Source organism: Plecotus auritus (assembly GCF_963455305.1).
Source record: "Plecotus auritus genome assembly, chromosome: 6".
In the NCBI taxonomy this organism is placed as follows: Eukaryota; Metazoa; Chordata; class Mammalia; order Chiroptera; family Vespertilionidae; genus Plecotus; species Plecotus auritus.
This window is the reverse complement of record NC_137773.1, coordinates 130,946,554-130,964,366: the sequence shown is the minus strand read 5'-3', so window position 1 is coordinate 130,964,366 and position 17,813 is coordinate 130,946,554. Positions and strand designations below refer to the sequence as shown.

Sequence of the window (17,813 nt, the reverse complement as noted above, 5' to 3'; positions counted from 1 at the left end):
GTTTGCTGGCCTCCGCCCCGCTCCTCCCTGCTGGCAGCCCCTGCCACCTGCTGCTTCCTGCTGGTGCACCTCCATGGCAGGCTCCCAACAGATGTTTATTGTTTCTGTGCAGCCAAAATGCCACCACGGCAGCTCTCTGCCAGGTCGCTGGTGACAGTTCTTAATGGCCCTGTGGGAGCGGAACCTGGGCTTCCTACTGTTTCCAGAGACCTCTGTACAAAGGGGCCTTTCAGCTCAACCGTGGCCTCCCGGAATCCACTGGACGGGAGAGGGGCACCAAGGCCCACAGTGCACGTGCAGCAGCTGTCGTTAGAGGGAGGAGAGTGGCTTTCTGCTTGAAAAGGAAAATCATGAGGAAAAACAGACAGACAAACTGGGAGCTGCTGCCTCCATCTAAGTGGCCCCACATTTTCTCCGAAGCTGAGCTACGTCCAGGGGACCTGCTCAGCCCTTAGAATCTCACACGTCTCCTCGGGAGATTCCAGCTCAGGCCATTTCCTCCTCAACCTTGGAAATGATGTGGATTAAATGTCACCAAAGGCAGGGGCACTCTCTGTTTCCCCTGGCATCTTTCTGTTGGGCGGTGTGTGAGCAGGGAGTCATGGCGAGGGAGGCCCGCATGCCTGGGAGTGGGGGTGGGAACCGTAGAGGGAGCGACAGGGTCTGAGGGAGAGGGACCCGGAGGAAAGACTGAGACCGAGGTAGACAGATGGGAACAGAGCAAAGAAGGAGACACTGAGAGACCGACAGTGACAGCCCTGTGTGTCAAACACACACACACACACACACACACACACACACACACACACACACACACGTGCGTGTCAGGGCCTAACCAGGCATGTGTGTGACCTGCCTGGACCCAGTTTTCTCTTGCCCTGAGTTTCCCGCCTTCGGGCCCTGTGTGCAGTAATCAAGTAACCAGAGCTGCCTCCTCCTCTGAAGGGTCCTTTGTGTGAACTCCCGTGTTCACAGCAAGCATGTCAAACCCGAGGCCGCAGACCACATGCCTCGTTTATTAAAATTCCTGAAATACTCCCCAGACTGAGACAACAGGCCTGCCTTATTTTTAATAAGTTAATCCTACAGCAGCTCAGTGAGGAGTTTGGGGAAACTGAGGCACAGAGAGGCCAGGTCTCACAGCTGGGAGGAGTCAGAGGAAGAAAGGATCTCAGAGTCAAACCCAGGCAGAGACAGACCTGGGGGCCACATTCTCAGCTACTGGTTCTACTCCTCCAGGCCAGGCCTGAGAGCATCCTGGGAAGGCCCAGGGAGGAGAGCTTCGGGGCTTCGTCGGCCCCCTGGTCTCAGTCACGAAAGTCACCTCTGCTATTGCCCAGGAAAGCAGCGTGGACAGTGTGGGCATGAATGCATGCGCTGTGTTCTAATCAAACTTTGTTTACCAAAACAGGTGGTGGGCAGGAATTGGTTGTGGGCTGTAGTTTGTGGACCTCAATTCCAGGTGTGGCCCCCCCTTAGCCCGAGGTGGGCGTGAGCCCTGCTGCTCCCTTTGCTGGGCGTCAGCACCTGGGTTTGGTCGGAAGGGCTGCCGTGGTGGTGGGATTAGAGTAACGGTGGGGAACCTTCTTCTGCCAAGGGCCATCAGGGTATGTATAACATTATTCAAGGGCCATACAAAATAATCAACTTAAAAATTAGCCTGCTATACTTGGTCAAACATTTAACGAACTCACCCCAATGCCTTGGCCGGGCCTTAGACGGCCCTCATGCGATGTCCCCCACCCCTGGGTTAGAGAGTCCCTAATCTTCTGCCCCCTCTCACTCAGGGGGAGGCTCCGCCAGCCCCCCTGCTCTGCAGGGCTCAGCTTCCTGCTCTGTCCTCACGTGGGTTTTCAGGGGGACTGTCCTCCCAGTTCACTGACCAGATTATCACCCGAGGGTGCTTTGCTCAGTGCCAGCTCCCAGGGGCCACCAGGGAGGGGCAGCTCGAGCCATATTTGCACCTTTGGGTTTGCAGGGCCGCCTCTGGCTTGGGAACTGCATCCGTATAACATGGCAGTTAAGAGTGGGGGCTTTGGACACAATCCTGTCTCAGCCTCAGTTTCCTTGTCTGTACACGGCCACCACAATCTTTAATGCAGCGAAGGTTAAATGAGAGAATGCGCCCAAAGAATACGGTGCTGAGGAGGCGCTCCTCACCACTAAGCAAGCAGGCCCCTGGCTCTGCCCCTTGGGGTTGTGCCCTCTGCCCTTCCCCGCCCTCCCAAGGAGGCAGAAATCCCTCCAAGATGAGAGAAAAGTGTGCCCAGAGGGGAATGGGCTTCTCCAGGCTCTGCCAGAGCAGCGGGAGGAAGGGGGAGGCTGTCTGGTCCATCATGTAGCCCCTTCCCCCTAGTGTTGGGGGGATGGAATGACCTGAGGCTGCTGGGCATCTTCAGTTCATGCCTCTTTGCTGAGAGCCTGGCTGTGAGAGGACTGATTGGACCAGGGAGGGGCTGCCTGGAGCCTCTGGTTCGCCCCTGACCCAGCAGGCCAGCTGGTGGCCTGTCTGGATCACTCCAGCAGGTCGAGAATGAGGAAGTGCACTTCAGACCTGGTGGGTGGGTTTATTCCTTCCTGCAGAGGCAGCTGAGTGGTGGCTGCTTGGATTAACCAAGGCCAGGTCTCCGGGAGGCACTGGGAGAGAAATCTTCCCTGGGGAGCTGTGGGAGCCAGAGATCTCAGGAGGAGACAGAATCTTACTAATAATCATAATAATGATCCTACTAAGTATTATTGTTGTTAGCCTGTCCATTTTGAGCCCTGTCTCCTTTCATTTAATCTTCCCAACAATCTTGTGAGGCAGATTATTTTATTAACTGCCCTTTACCCAGGAAGAAATTGGGCTTAGAGAAATTAAGTGACTTGCCCAGTATAAAGTGACTCATACAAGTAGAATGCCAGTAGGCATTGCGATTCATTACCTTAGTAACTGGTTAAATGAAGTAGGGGTGGTTGGAGCTAGGGGTGGTGGCCACCTGTTACTTTGGTCACCTGTCCAGCATCCATTCTCCCTTCTTCTAATGCTCGCCCTCACACCATCAGCAGGTGGGTAGGGCTGGCCCCATTTCTGGCTCCAGGGTGGCTAGGTGGCACAGGCCTATCTGATGAGGACGTTCCACCTCTTGCTCACAGGGGCCTCCAGCCCTCACACAGGCTGGCCGCAGTCCACCAGGAGCTGTGCTGGGCCTGCCAATGTTAGACAGGGGTTGGTCTCATCTGCTGCCCAGCCCAACATGTTGACAAACCATGGCCTCAAGCGTCCCCCACCCCAGGAAGGACCCCTTGGCTCTGTAGACTCTCAACTTTCTATTGGATCGGAGTTGCTGGGCCTGTGTGTACACATGGAGTTGGGCTCAGAAGGAGGCGTGTACAGGACGGCCATAGGACAGACCCCAACGGCAGCTGCTCCTCCTCAGATGAGACCAGCCCGTCTAATACTGGCTGGCCTGAGGTGGACAGTGGACAGCACGTATGGGGGCTGGCAGATGCACTAGAGCAGACAGGCAGATGGACAGACTGGAGCAAACACTGGGCAAAGCCCAACTCCTCCCCATAGCCGTGCTCGGCCTGGGAGTGGCCACCTGGCTGCTACCTCACCTCCCACCACCAGCTCCTGCCTCCTCTGCAGAGTTCTCCTCCCTCTCCTCCCTCTCCCCCCTCTCCTCCTATCCTCCTTCTCCCCCCTCTCCTCCCTCTCCTCCCTCTCTCCTCTCTCTTCCCTCTCCCCACCTCCTGGAGTCTGCTGTGTGCCAAGTGCTTACCCATCCTGCTCTCCTACCCCTGCTACCATTCCCCTGCAAATGTAATCGCAGAGAAGTCTGTCCTGATTCCCGGGCTATCTCCTCTATGGCTCCTTTCAAAACTGGTTTGAAATGGCCACCTGTACAAGTTGTTTTACTTCCAGGCGAGGACCACATCTGCTTTGCTCTCCTGTCTTTTTAATCATTGAATCCTTGTTTGTCTGACATGCAGGCTGAACTGCTCATTGAAGGGATCGTCTGGGAAGATGTGCCTGCCCCAGCCCTCTTCCAGCCATGGAGGTGGCATCAGCTGGGTCAGAGGCAGCGCTGCGGCGGCAGAGCACGGCCCTGGGAGGGAAGCTGTTTTATCTCCCAGAGCCTTGCTTTCCCACCTGCAAAATGGGAGTAGTAATGGTGCCTTCCTCAGAGAGGTGACATGAAGATTAAATGTGTTATTATATAGAGAGCACTTAGCACAGAGCCTGGCTGTTTCATGTGTTTTAGTGATTATTATCCTAGATGCCAGACAGTGAGAACTACAGGGATTAATAGGGGATATCCAGATGATCACTTCCATTTTACAGATGAGAAAATTGAGTCTTAATCAAAGAAGGGGTTAGTCTGACATTACATGGCTAGAAAACCTCTCAAGACCACGAACCTTTGTTGTAACTTTCAGACAATTATTTTTTGAGAAAAATGAGAGTTGGAGCCAAAGAACAACATTCCTTCTTCAAATATTTGTGTGGCTCATAGTTGAAGGTCAAGTGTGTTTTTTTAATGACTAGATGAGTGAATGAATGAAGAAATACCCAAAGAAAGGTCTCTGTGGTTAAGGAAAAAAGCCTGCCATGTAGGTTATCAAATCCCTGGCTTGCAAGCCCCACCTCATTCTTGGGCCCTTAGCTAGGCAGACGTAGCTAATTAACCACGGCACACTTTGCACCCAGACTCAATGCCTCACATCCTCATTGCTGTCCTCCACTAACTGATCAGAACTGGCCCCTCAGATAAAACCACCTTCCTCAGTCTGATCTCAGAAATCTCTTTCATTATGTGGTTTCCCTCCTCTCCTTTTGGCTTCCTCTCCTTATTTGCTACCCACCCACCTTCATTTTCCTTCCTCTCAATAATGTGACTCAGAGGCCTTGCCCTTCACATTCTGATAGGAACATACCTGAGGGCTCAAGCTCCCGCTTCCCCGCTTCGGTGGAGAAAGAAGGCAAGAGGGTCCAGCTGGGGTCTTGGGTCCCTGTCAGAGAGTCTGGCTTCCGGGTCTCGGAGGGGCTGGGGCCTCCCAGGTGGGCCCTGTGGATGCAGCAGGCCCAGAGGGAGGATGAAGCGCCTCATGGATCACCTTCCGTGGCCAGCTCCTCCTGGCCCTGCCCAGGCGCTGCCCTCCTTCCAAGAGGCCTGCCATAAACTCTCCCTGCCCTTTTAAACAGTCTCACCCGGAAGGAGGAAGTTAACCTAAGGGCTCCCTGGCAGGAAATGAGTCTCTAGTCTTGCCTGGCCCCTTGGAGTGAGCCCTGGCTCGGGCCCAGACTAAGTTCTGCTCCCCACAGAGTCCTTCCTTGGCGGAGGAGGTTTGGCTGGGAATTTGAGCAACTTGGGAATGATATACCACAATGTCTGCCTGAAAACACAAAACAAAACACAACAAAACACTACCCCCCACCCCAAATGAATCCCATGCAGACCACCTCCCAGGCCTGGGGATGAAGTGGGGTGAAGCCGCTGTCACCTGCTGAGGCCCTTGGTCAGGGCGGGGCTGCTGGAGGAAGGGGGAGGTGAGCCTGGGGCGGAGACCCATTCAGCCAGGTGTGTGGGGTGGGGCAGCACAGAAGGGTGGAGGGACAGCAGAGAGTGAGAGTGAGCCTGGATGATGAACAGTGAGAGTGAGCCTGATCAGGAGTGAGGAACAGAGAGAGAGAAAGTGGTCTGGTCGTTTGGGGCACCGGAGCACGTGGAATTAGAGGTTACTGGAGGGAGGATGAACAGAGAGGCCAGTAGGGCTAGAATTTCAGTGCAGCAGTGAATGCAGGTTTTTTTTTTTTTTTTTCTTCAGGGTTATTATTATTATTTTTTAATAAATCTTTATTGTTCAGATTATTACAGGTGTTCCTCTTTTTTTTTCCCCCCCATAGCTCCCCTCCACCTGATTCCCCACCCCACCCCATGCTCTTACCCCCTGCCACTGTCTTCATCCATAGGTGTAAGATTTTTGTCCAATCTCTTCCCGTACCCCTCACACCCCCTTCCCCCTGGGAATTGTCAGTCCACTCCCTTTCTATGTCCCTGATTCTATTATATTCACCAGTCCATTCTGTTCTTCAGATTTTTTATTCACTTGATTTTTAGATTCACTTGTTGGTAGGTATGTATTTGATGTCATTTTGTTGTTCATAATTTTTATCTTTACCTTTTTCTTCTTCTTCCTCTTCTTAAAGAACACCCTTCAGCATTTCATGTAATCCTGGTTTGGTGGTGATGAACTCCTTTAGCTTTTTCTTGTCTGTGAAGCTCTTTATCTGACCTTCAACTCTGAATGATAGCTTTGCTGGGTAGAGTAATCTTGGTTGTAGGTTCTTGCTGTTCATCACTTTGAATATTTCTTGCCACTCCCTTCTGGCCTGCATAGTTTCTGCTGAGAAATCAGCTGACAGTCGTATGGGTACTCCCTTGTAGGTAACTAACCGTTTTTCTCTTGCTGCTTTCAAGGTTCTCTTTTTGTCTTTTGCCCTTGGCATTTTAATTATGATGTGTCTTGGTGTGGTCCTCTTTGGATTCCTCTTGTATGGGGTTCTGTGCGCTTCCTGAACTTGTAAGTCTATTTCTTTCACCAGGTAGGGAAAGTTTTCTGTCATTATTTCTTCTAATAGGTTTTCAATATTTTGCTCTCTCTCTTCTTCTGGCACCCCAAAAATTCAGGTGTTGGTACGCTTAAAGTTGTCCCAGAGGCTCCTTACACTATCTTCATATTTTTGGATTCTTTTTTATTTTTGTTTTTCTCGTTGGGTGTTTTTTTTTTTCCTTATATTTCAGATCTTTGGTTTGATTCTTGGGGTACGTTGATCTACAGTTGAGTTTCTGTATATTCTTTATTTTAGACAGTGTATGCTTAATTTCTGACTGGTCCTTTTCCATTTTTTTTGCATTCTCATTAAGATCCTTAAAGGTCTCACTAAGTTCCTCAGAGGGTTTTAGAAGATTCTTGAGTAACCTTATAAATGTGGTTCTGAACTCTATGTTGTCCAGTAGTTTGCTTTCCTCCATTTCTTCCATTCATGACATGTTTCTTTGTCTCTGCATTTTGGTTGCTTCCCTGTGCTGATGGAGTGGCTTTGTGTGGGAGGTGACCTATAGGGGCCAATAGCTCAGCCTCCCCAATCACCTGAGGTGGATCCTCTTGGTACACCCCTTTGTGGGCTGAGTGCAAAGTCTTGGTGTAGTTAAGCCTTGATTGCTGTTGGTACACTGGGAGGAACTGACCTCCAGGCCAATTGGCTGTGAGGACCCGCTGTGTCTATAATGGAAGAACTGCTGCGCTGGAGACACGCTTATGGTGCAGGACTTGTTTCAGTGGGGCTTTGGTGCTCACTGAGTCTGCCTCTTGAATGTGTCACTTATGGCTGTGAGGAGTTGAAATCTGGTGTCTCACACTGACCACTAGGTACACTGGCTTCTGGATCTCCAATGGGGTGCAGGTCAGCTACTGTCTGAGGCCACCCAGCAGGAGCTACAGCAGGAACTACAGTTTTCTCCTCTTTGCTTGGGGTTTGGAGGTTTTGGAGCTGTCTGACCCGGCTGCAAGTTTTCTAGGTTAAGCTGCGATAGGGCAGGCCATTCATATGCTAAAGCCGCTGTTGGAGCTTGGGTGGGTTTGTAGGTTGTGCGGGGCGGGGTCTCAGGGCGTCACTAGTCAAGGGCATGGCAAACAGCGATGGCTGCCAGTTAGCTGGCTCTGCATCTCCGACCGCGTCCCTGCGTCCCACACCCCAGCACAGTAAACAATTATTCCTGCCCGCAGCTCTGCAAGCAGGCCACCCTCACCTTCTGACCCAATGGCAGACAGTCCAGCTTCTCCCCGTAGGAGTTTGGGTCCCCCGCGTCTCCCCAGAAACTGGATTTCAGAGTAATCGGGGGCTTGTCTCCCTTCGGGTTGAAAAAAGCAACTCCTGCCGCCAGCCCGGATCACACGCCTCCATACCTCAGCTTTTCAGTGCTTGTGCACGTCTCAATGCTCTTTTCTCTTTCCTTCTAGTTGTAGAACTTCCACTCAGCCAGCTTTCCCGTGGTTCTGGGTGATAGACGTTTTGTCTTTTAGTTGTAGTTTTGAAATTGTTGTGCGAGGCAGCAGTTTAGGTGTTTACCTACGCCGCCATCTTAGATCCTCTGTGAATGCAGAGTCAGCAGAGGGGCTCAGTGTCCCCCACTTCTCACTTCTCATGATTGTTATTCCTGGGGCCCTTCCCCCTTAGGACGAGTGCTCTCCCAGGAGGCACCGGTTCCTCGGCTCCTGCGGGCCTTCCTCACTTGTTTGTGGCTGGGATGCTCCTCCTGGCCCTGCACTTGGTCATTTCTACCCTGACAGTTTCCAGAGAGGATGTATGGCCTGAAATGAATATCTAGGGACAGGAGGTCAAGGAGCTGCTCAGAAAATAAGGACGAGTAGCTAGGAGCTGGTGGGACGATTAGGCTCTGGGGACTGAGGTGGCCCCAGGCCTGCCTTCTGGCTGCACAGCTGGTTCCTGGGGAGGGGAGGTGGGTCCCCTGGGGGCACATCGAGGACAGGCCATGCTTTCCTGCTTCCTGACTGGTTTTGGGCCTGGTTTTATGTATGCTCCCACCACTTCCTTTCCTCCCATCTCATCCCCTCCCCTCTCCTCCCCTTCCCTTCCTTTGTCTCCCCTCCCCTCTCCCCAGCCTGGACAGTTCAGCTCAGGGCTGGTGCTTCTCAGTAATCAGATCTGACCTCCACTGTCACCTCCTCAGGGAGGCCCTCCACCCCTGCTGCTTAAAGTAAATAAGCAATTGAATCAATAAATTAAAATTCTGATAAGTTCTGTGAAGGAGCCTGTGACAGCAAGTAGCAGGGGAACTTTCTTCGTCCAGCCGATGGTCAAGGAAACCTCTCGCAGGAGGCGGCTTTGGGGCTCTGCTAGTTTCCTGTTTGTGCTGTAGCAAATGGTGGCTTTAAACAGCACAAGTGCATAGCGCACACTTCGGTAGGCCAGAGGTCTGACAGGACTCACGGGGCTAAAATCCAGGTATTGGCAAACCTGCATTCATTCTGGAGGCTCTGGGGAGAATGTTTCCTGGCCTTTTTCCACTTCCTGAGGCCTCCCCCATGCCTTGGCTCAAGGCCCCTCTTCCATCTTCAAGGCCAGTTGTGTGGCATCTGCGTGACCTTCTTCCATGGTTACATCCTCTACCTCTCTCTTCACAGCCCTTGAGGACCTTGTGAGTACAGTGGGCCCCCTGGCTGCACCAAGACACTCTCCTTGTCTTAAAGCCAGCAGCTTAGCAACCTTAATTCCACCTACAACTTTAATTCCCTTTCAGCGTGTGGTTAATATTACATATTCACAGGCTCTGGGGTTTAGGAATTGGGCATCTTTGAGGGCCATCATTCTGCAAATTACATGTGCAATCCTGTTTTATCTTCTTTAGAGCACTTACAACAACCTGAAATGGCACTCCTGAACATTGGTTCATTTGGCACCTGTCTCGCTCTATTGGAAAGTGAATCCCATGAAGGCAGGGGTTGTTGGTGCTGCTCACCAGAAGCGTGCCTGGTCCTTCTTCAGCAGGTGATCAGTCATTGTTTGCTGAAGGAATGAATGAAATAGTGCAGCTCATTTCTGCATTGGTCAATAGAGACGGCTCTGGTCCGAGAGCCAGGAGCTGTGACCCCCACTTTACCCTCTGGGTCTCAGGCACCCTCACAACAGCTCTGGGAGGAAGGGAAGGCTACAGCAGTCTCCCTGAGGGCTCCAGTCTTCAGTCTCAGAGAAGCTGATTACTATTGTGAAATCATTCCTTGGTTTTCCTTCCAGTGCTAAGCCCTCACAGAGCAGGCCTCTGAGGGGACATTCTCCCCAGTACTCACTCAGGGGAACCCACTGGGGCTCAGCATGGGTGCTGGCTCCTGTGTGCTCCAACGGCTCCCCCACCACCCAGCCTGCTATGCAGGTGGAGAACATGGGCCCCATAGTAGATGCTCAATAAACTCTGTCTGTGATTTTGACTTGCCCTGTGAAAGGGACCAGATGCCTTCTCCTCTCTCTCTCTCTCTCTCTCTCTCTCTCTCTCTCTCTCTCAGATGATAACACTGAAAGAGTGGGGGTCAGTGTCAAGTCTAGTTTGGCAGGAGGTCTTGGAAGTGCAATTATTGGTGCCTGACAGTTGATTCATTTTCTTGGGGAGCATTGGTGCCAAAGGCCAGCCCCGAGGTGGTGGGAACAGTCACATTCTCTTTCGTGGCTGACAGACCCAGGGCAGGGCTCTGCCCCCAGGCAGCTGCAAGCACTCAGGGGAGTAATTGTAACTCAATAGCTTATTTTTCTTATCTATACTAATAAAAGGGTAATATGCAAATTGGTCACAATGCCCTCACAGTAACAACCAAACAGCAGGCTGAGTGGGGCAACCAGATCAGCAGGCGGGGGGGAAGACCAAACGACTGATCAGCAGGCTGCGTGCGGCGACCAGGTCGGCAGCGGGGGGCAGTGAAGGGTGACCAGGCCAGCAGGGGTGGGCAGTTGGGGGCGACCAGGCTGGTGTGTGTGGGGGGGCAGTGAGGGGTGACCAGGCCAGCAGGGGTGGGCAGTTGGGGGCAACCAGGCTGGCAGAGGGGGGCAATTGGGGGCAACCAGGCCGGCAGAGGGGGCACTAAGGGGTGACCAGGCCAGTGGCAGGGCAGTTATGGGCAATCAGGCTGGCAGGCAGAAGCAGTTAGGGGTGATCAGGCTGGCAGGGGGGGCAGTTAGGGGCGATCAGCCAGGCAGGCAGGTGAGCAGTTAGGAGCCAGCGGTCCCAGATTGTGAGAGGGCGCAGGCTGGGCTGAGGGGACCCCCTCTCCCCCATGCACAAATTTTGTGCACCAGGCCTCTAGTTTAATTATAAAAACAATACAGTCCCACTATGGACATCTTGAAAAATACAGAAGCAAATATTGGAAAGGAAATCAGGGAAGTACAACCTCCCATTGGGAACAAGGTTGATACTTTGTCCTGTTGCTCCCCCACTGCCCGGCTGTGTAATGTGTCTTCCTGTGCACATGAACATCATAGCTGAGGCAGCCTCACGTCCAGGAGGAATGCTGGGTGTGAAGTTTTAATGGCCACACAGGACTGTCACTGAGCACCATCCTCATGTACCCTCCTCAGCTGCCGGTGTTTTTCCTGCACGCGCGCGCGTGTGTGTGTGTGTGTGTGTGTGTGTGTGTGTGTGTGAGAGTAAATACATGGCAATGAGTTTTTACAGGCACACCTTGTGTCCTTTGTGCACCTTTATTTCCTCCCTTTAAAAAAAATGGAACCAATAAATCCAGTCTTCCTTCCCCACAGGCTTTATGAGGCAAAGTGAGAAAACGGTATCAGGTGCTTTCACAACCCAGGGAAAGAGCCGTCCGAACGGAAGGCCAGGTTCTGAGCACTGCCTCTGCAAGCTCCACCTGTGTGTGTGTGTGTGTGTGTGTGTGTGTAAGTTGTACTGTTTTAATTAACCTAGTTATTAATAACAGGAGAGGAGCAAAGGGAAGGTCAAATATGATAGGCATGTCATGTGGGCAGCTTCACCAGGAAGCTAAAGCTTTACACTCCCCAAGGGTCCCGCAGAGAGAGATGCATGTCCAGTCAGGTTGGGGGGACTTGCGAAGGTGCTTGTTGTCAGTCACACCTGGGAACAGGGCATTGGCCAGAGTAGGCGTGGCCACTGCAAGTGGACCAAGAGTTGAGATATTTAGGCCCTGAACAAAGGCGCTCGCTCTCTCAGTGCTTGGCCCTCTTGGTGCTCTTGGCTGCCCGTGGGTCTCTTGCTGCAGGGGGCGCGCTCCTCGGCTCCCCTTCCTCCGCACACAGTGGACTGACAGACTGCAACTAGCCTGATGCTGGCCTGGCTCCGGCTGCAATATGGAAACTTGGGCAGTGACTTTGCTCCCAGCTCTATGAAGCCCCAACTCCACTTCTTTCAGGACTGGACTAAGGGAAACGGGACTTTGGACACCCAGGGAGGTAATTCCATTCAAATGAAAATCGCTCATCCTCCTGCGCCAGTTTCAGAAAATTCATTTCCTCAAAATATCATAGGATATTTTGCACTCAGTGGGGAAAGGGATACCCCGCTTCCACTGGTAACATTAACAGGTGAGAGATTAGATGAGTGGGGGACTAGGAATAATAGCAGCCGCAGCTTTTATGGAGTATTTACTGTGTGCCTGGCGCGCTGGTAAACCAGGCACATGCATACCTGAATTCATCCTCACAACAACCCTCCAAGGGGTAATAAAGTACCATTATTACCTACAATGAGGAGACCGAGGTACAGAGAGGTTAAGTAATTTGCCTGTGGTGACATAGCTAGCAAGCAGGAAGCTGAGGAAGGACACACACACACACACACACACACACCCTCTGAGAGCTGCAGTCAGTAAGGAGGGCTCCGGAATCCTGCAGACACATCTTTCCGGGGGCTTCGGGATACACAGGGGCCCCCAGCATTTCTTGAAATAAGGCGCTTTTAAAAAATCGAGCATGTTCCCAGCAGGTAGACAAAGGAATCTAATGAGTATTTCCCCAGAGCTGGGGAGGTTCTGAATTAGAAGTCTTCACTCAGAGGGAAGAGCCGAGAGGAACAGGCCTGTCCCTGGCATGTCTGAGACAGAAGGGCAGAGCAGCGTCAGTGTGTGGGCATGTGTGTGCATCTAAGTGTGGGTTCCCCTCGTGTGTGAGCCTGTGTGTGCACAGGGCTCACAGATGTGTGTGTGTGTGTGTGTGTGTGTGTGTGTGTGTGGGCTGTATTTGACCTTTTGGGTGCCCAAAGACAAAAGAATTGTTTACTACTGAAATAAATGTCTACCACATCGATTTTTCTAGTTCTAATCTTTGAGAAGAAACTGGACCAGGACCTATGCAGGGATTTCTTCTGTACAACCTTCAGCATCAAATAGGCAGCATTTCTCACAACAACCACGGGCCGTGAGCACAAAAGACACAAGGTGTGTGCTGAAGGCGGGGGAAAGGCAGAAAGCACCACTATGCCGAGTGCCACCACAATAAACTCCCACAATTTATGGTTCTTCCCACCCTTGTTAATTGACCAAATCCAATGTGGCCACGTGTGCCTGGTGCCTTGGTCTGCTGTGTAATAAAATCAGTGCCTCGTCATGAGAGACACGGCCAACGACAGAATGCAAATAGAGTTAGACATTTCTTTCCAAGCATTAATAACTCATTTTTCCATTCACGCCTCTCGGGGCTCCTGCTGTTCCGCTGAACCACAGCGACCAACAAACAGTGGGAGTGTCTCCCTCCGAGGCCAGGGCTGGAGTGGGCAGCCGGGTAGAGGCTCTCGGGCTCGGAGGCCTGGGTCGCCAGGAGCCCAGCCAACCGTCCACAGTGTGTGGGGACAGGGAAACGGTGGCTGAATCAGGCCAGAAGCCTGACATGGGCCTCCCTCAGCTAAACTCAACGTGTCTCGGGGCTGCAACCCATCTGCAGGCTCCAGGGAAAAACTTGTTTCCTTTTCCAGTTTCCAGAGGCCACTCCCATATCTTGGTAGGTGGCCCCTTCCTCCTTCGTCAAGGGCAGCGGGATTGCATCTTTATGACCCTCTTCTAGGGTCATAAAGATGCACATCTTCCTCTGAGCCTCTGCTTCCCTCCACTTTGAGGACCCTTGTGGTTTTGAGTCCTCGCGCCCCCTTCCCCCCCAATACTCCAGGATCATCTTCCTGCCTGAGGGCCAGCTGATGAGCAAGCCGAGTCCCATTGGCAGCCTAATTCCCTTTTGCCATGGAACCCAACATACTTACAGTATTTGAAGTGGGAAAATCGCTTCAAATGTTCTAAGAATTATAAAATCAATGCTTGTTTATGATAAAATATTCAGAACAGTGCAGAGCTATATGAAATAACAATTTAAATGTCCACCTTTATTTGTTCTCCAAGATGGAACCACTGTTCACACTTTTTAAGCATCCTTCTGGAATTTCCTATGCACATACAAGCATCTATATCTATCTCTCTGGTCTCTGTCTCTGTCTCTGTCTCTGTCTCTGTCCCTTTCTATGCCTCTGTTTCTCTCTCTCTTGCCTGCTATCCAAGCTGCCATCCTTTAATCTCCCCATCCATTCAGCTGGTATGAATTGTGCTCCACACCATGGGTATGAGAAATGCCATATTTCTTTATTTCTCTAAACCAAGTTAAAACTCACTCCAAACCTCTACTTGTCAGGGTGCAGAGAACTTCAGTACCAACTATCATTCTGGAACTCCCTTCATCCTTCCTCCTTGTCAAAAAATGGGGGAAGGAGGAGCTTAGAGATGTGGAAATGGGATCTGGCCTCTCCCCCACTTTCCCACAGATTTCTAACAGTGTCTGTGAAGGATCCCAGTTAACACAACGTAAGAAACAGGCAGGCACATTGATGGAAGACAGCAACACAGCCAGTACCAACAACTTGTCTCTTGGAAGCGGGATTACAGCGATTTTAATTTCCTTCTTGACACAGTTCTTCTCCCCCTCACTCCTTACATGTTCTATGGTTAACAGATATCTCTATTTTTAAAAAATATATATTTTATTGATTTTTTACAGAGAGAGGGAGAGGGATAAAGAGCTAGAAATATCAATGAGAGAGAAACATCGATCAGCTGCCTCCTGCAACCAAGGTACATGCCCTTGACTGGAATCGAAACCGGGACCCTTCAGTCTGCAGGCCGACGCTCTATCCACTGAGCCAAACCGGTCAGGGCCAGATATCTCTTTATAATCATTACCATAAAGTTCATTATCAGTTTCCTACGTCTCCTCTGGCCTCTCCTTTCAGCTGGCTCCCCAGGACCACAGAGTGGCTGTGGGCACAGGTTTAACAACGCAGACATACCCTGGGAAAGTGGACCAAGGCCACCTGCTTTCCTGGGCACGGGGTGGGGCACGCAGGGGGAGCTGGAGTTCCACGGTCTGGAGAGAAGAGCCTGGTGTTTATGGTCACCTCATAGCTTTTCAATTGGAGCTCACAGCTGTTGTCCTTTCCCTCTGAGGGAGGGCTCACCCCTTCCAGCTTCCAGGCCGCTATGCTTAGGAAGAAGAGTCTGGGCTCTGCCTCCTGAAACTGAAGTCCTGCTGCCTTGAGAGCACCCCTGCCACCAACTCAGGATACATTTTCCCAGAACAGAAAACTCACGTGGTAAACCCATTACTACAGCTTCATTTTGGTCTTTGTCCCAGCTCAGTCTTCACTCTTGGCTGCCTCCCTAGACACACTTGGCCACTGGGATGGTGCTTGAAATTCATTGCAGAGGCCAACCTTGACCTAAATCCATAAAGAGAGCTGAGTAAATTTGCTGACTTGGGTCCCATTTAGACTCTCTATTGAAGGATAATAGCTTGTTAGTTTTGCTAAGCCTCCAGTCCTTTGATGAGAAGTTCAGAGAAAATATTGATCGAGGTTTTGTCCCTATGTGCATACAATTTGTCAACATTTACTTGTGAGTCTTGCTCTCTTAGGGACCAGCAAAGTGACTGAGATTTCAGCAGATGGGTAAGCAGGACCGCATTGAATGGGTGTGCCAGTTGTCTCTTTTTTGTTTCACATTAGTCCTTTATTTCTCTAGATTTCACCCATCTGTTAATATTTTGGTTTACTTTCCCCCCATTTGTGTGCATATTACAAACATCTGGGTCCAGCACTAGTCTGCTTTGGACTGTCATTTGCTAGAAGCCTTGGCCTTAGCCTCCATAATTCCCTTATCTATTAATTGTTAAAAATAACAGCCATCCCTGATACCTGCTTAACACTTTATGGTTGACACATTAGTTCCTCCTGCATTGTTCAACTTGACCCCTGTGAGGCAGGAAGTAGTGTGTCCAATAATTAGCAGCATCCGTTTTGGGGTCAGAGAGACATGAGGCCAAATCCCAGTTTGACTATTGACTAGCAAGCTGTTTAACTTTCTCATCAGATATGAGTATTCTGGGAATAAACTATAGCCTACTGCCTGGAGCATGGTTGATAGTTAATATACAGGGACTTGCTAGGATCATGGTTCCCATTTTACTGATAAAAGCAAAGAGAAGCTAAAGAACTTGCCCAAAGTCATACACTCCCAGTCCTGGGTTCTCTCCTTCCCATGAGGCTTCCTGGCTTCCTCCAGGATGCCAGGCACTAGGTATCTGATGCCTGAAATCCTCTCAATACTCACCAATGCATCGGGAGAGTATTATTTCATTGCATGTTTCCCAATGGGATGGAATGCAATGTCTGGTGATGTATAGACTTTGCCTTTCCCAATACCCTACTCAGTGGTTGAGCTTATCCCCATCCCCTGCCCAGCTGATGAAGACCTGCCAGTGCTTGGGGGGATCCCACCCCTTATACCATGATTGGAAATGGGTCCTCTTGCCTCCTGTTCTGCTCCGTCTGTCTCTGCCCACACCCACAAAGAGTAAACATTCAAAACAAATGATTGGAATAAAATGGGTAATTTGTATGTGAAAAAACAACAGATGTTTGGCTTCAATAAAGGGTATTGGGAAAACTAGACAGCCACATGCAAAAGAATAAAACTGGATCACTATCTTACACCGTGCACAAGCATTAACTCAAAATGGATGAATGACTTGAATAGAAGACCTGAAACCACAAAATACATAGAAGAAGCATAGGTGCTAAGCTTCTGGACATCAGTTTTAGTGGTGTTTCTGCAAATTCAACTTCAACAGCAAGGGGAACAAAAGCAAAAATGAAAAATGGGGCTATATCAAACTAACAGCTTTTGCACAGCAAAGGAAACCATCAACAAAACAAAAAGGCAGCCTATGAAATGGTAAAAGATATTTGTAAATCATACATCCAATACGGGGTTAATATCCACAATATAAAAAGAACTCATACATTTCAACAACAAGAAAACAAACAACCCAATCAAAAAGTGGATGGAAGATCTGAATAGACATTTTCCCAAAGAAGACATACAGATGACCCAACAGGCACATGAAAAGATAACCAGCCTCACTGATTATTAAGGAAATGCAAATCAAAATCACAATGAGGTATCACCTCACATCTGCTAGAACGGCTACCACCAAAAAGACAAGAAACAACAAGTGCTGGAGAGGATCCGGAGAAAAGGGAACACTAGTGCATTGTTGGTGGGGATTAAATTGGTGCAGCCACTGTGGAAAACAGTATGGAGGTTCCTCAAGACAATAAGAATAAAATGACCATATAATTCAGAAAAGATATATGTTCCCTTATGTTCATTGCAGCATTATTTACAATAACCAAAATATGAATCTAAATGTCCATCAACAGACAACTGGATAAAGAAGTTGTGGTATATATATACACACACAATGGAATAAAAAAGTGAAATTCTTCCATTTGTGCATGTGCCCTGTCCGGGAATCAAACCGTGACCTCCTGGTTCATAGGTTAATGCTTAACTACTGAGCCACACCGGCCATGCTGTGACACATGGATGGACCTTGAGGGTATTATGTTAAATGAAATGAAAAAGATAGAAAAAGACAAATACTGTATGATTTCACTTATAAGTGGACTATAAAAACAAAAGCAGCCTTCCATCAGGGCAAGATCTTCAAGTGAACATCTCTAGCCATCGCCTCGCTTCCTGCACCCATCCTTCAGGGAGATGCAGGTCATTAAAGGAAACCAAACATTGAAAAAAAAATACAAGCAAAACAAATGAACAAACAACAACAACAAAACAAACTCACAGAGGCAGACAACAGATCAGTTGTTACCAGAGGGGAAGGAGTGGAGGGAGGGTGAAGCAGACAAAGGGGGCCAAGTGTATGGTGACAGATGGAAACTAGACTTTTG

General features: G+C 50.1%; 1 protein-coding gene across 2 annotated transcripts in view; it reads right to left on the bottom strand.

The window, feature by feature from the left end:
* Positions 1-5,154, bottom strand: part of FAM3D (FAM3 metabolism regulating signaling molecule D) — a 28,765-nt gene extending 23,611 nt beyond the window's left edge. For both annotated transcript variants that reach the window (XM_080675560.1, XM_080675559.1), the window contains exon 1: positions 4,921-5,154. The gene's annotated coding sequence lies outside the window, so the exon portion shown is untranslated. The remainder of the gene's footprint in view (positions 1-4,920) is intronic.
* Positions 5,155-17,813: the final 12,659 nt, after the last annotated feature.